Source organism: Trichechus manatus, unplaced genomic scaffold (genome assembly GCF_000243295.1).
Source record: "Trichechus manatus latirostris isolate Lorelei unplaced genomic scaffold, TriManLat1.0 scaffold00008, whole genome shotgun sequence".
Taxonomy (NCBI): domain Eukaryota; kingdom Metazoa; phylum Chordata; class Mammalia; order Sirenia; family Trichechidae; genus Trichechus; species Trichechus manatus.
The window spans coordinates 10,617,750-10,618,968 of record NW_004443944.1 but is presented as its reverse complement, the minus strand read 5'-3'; positions in this window follow the sequence as shown (position 1 = coordinate 10,618,968).

The following is a 1,219-nucleotide window of genomic DNA, read 5'->3' as shown; positions in this document are numbered from 1 at the left end:
GTCTGTGTGTCTGTCTCTTCTCCTATTTTATAAGGACACCATCACTGGATTCAGATCCATGTGACTCCAGTATGACCTCGTGTCAACTAATAACATCTTCAAAGACTCTATTTCCAAACAAAGTCACGTTCATAGGTCCCAGAGGCTAGGACTTCAACATGTCTTGTTGGGGGACACAATTCAATCCATAACGTGGTGCAGGTTCACAGGGCACCTCAACCACACAGGTCTTTGTAACGTCTCCTGGCGGTGGCCCTTGTCGAGAGAGACACGCCCACACCTTTGCCAGCCCTGGGAGATTTCACCCTTGCTTTACCTTGGGCCAGGGGCCGTCTCCTCCAGGCCCTTGTCACCCCATCAAAGAGTTTACGTCCCTTCTAAGGACAACAGGAAGCCCCTGGAGGATTTTAAGCAGGAGGAAGAAGTAATGCATTTTGCATTTTTAAATAACCTTGAATGTTGAATTTTTTTTTTGTTCCTTCTTTTGTAGGCTACTCTGTGAAAAAATGACTGCAGGGGTGAGGGCAAGGGGACGCAGGGAAGGAGCACCAACCACCCTGGTTTGCCTGAGACTGGGGGTTTCCTGGAACATGGAACTTGCAGCGCTAAAGCTGCACACAGGAACAAGCAGGGCGGTGCGTTAGGAGGCTCCCGGAGTCTTCCGCTGAGGGCTTCAGTCGTTAGACAAGAGTTCAGTGATGAACAATGGCTGGACTGGAGGTAAAGCTTGAAGGTAGAGGTGAGAGGACCTGCTGATATGAGAAGCAAGTAAGACAAATCTCAGATAGAAGCACCTGTTCACTGGACTGAAGGGAGATTGACACCAGAGGAAAGAAAGCCTCACAGACAGAGGCGAGTTCATACCCGGTTCTGTGACGCCAGCTGTGTGGCTTTGGGCAGGACATTCAGTCTCTCCCGGGGACGGGGATAATGAGGCTGACCTCCCAATGGTGCCCAATGGTATGGCCTTCCCAGCGGGCAGTTGTTCACATCATGTTTAGGAGGCTGCGTAAATTCAAGAAGGCATTTAGGAATTAGTGGGGCAGGAGCTGTGACTATAAAATGGAAACCATGTCCCCTCTGGCCACCGCTACATCCTCTCTGTTTGGGGCATGTGGGGGCAGAAAATGGGCAGGGAAGTTTGGGCTCTTGTTTGCAAGGCCACTTCCTGCGCTCTGCCTACCTCCTCTCATCCCCTAGTTAGGCAGAAGCTGTCGCT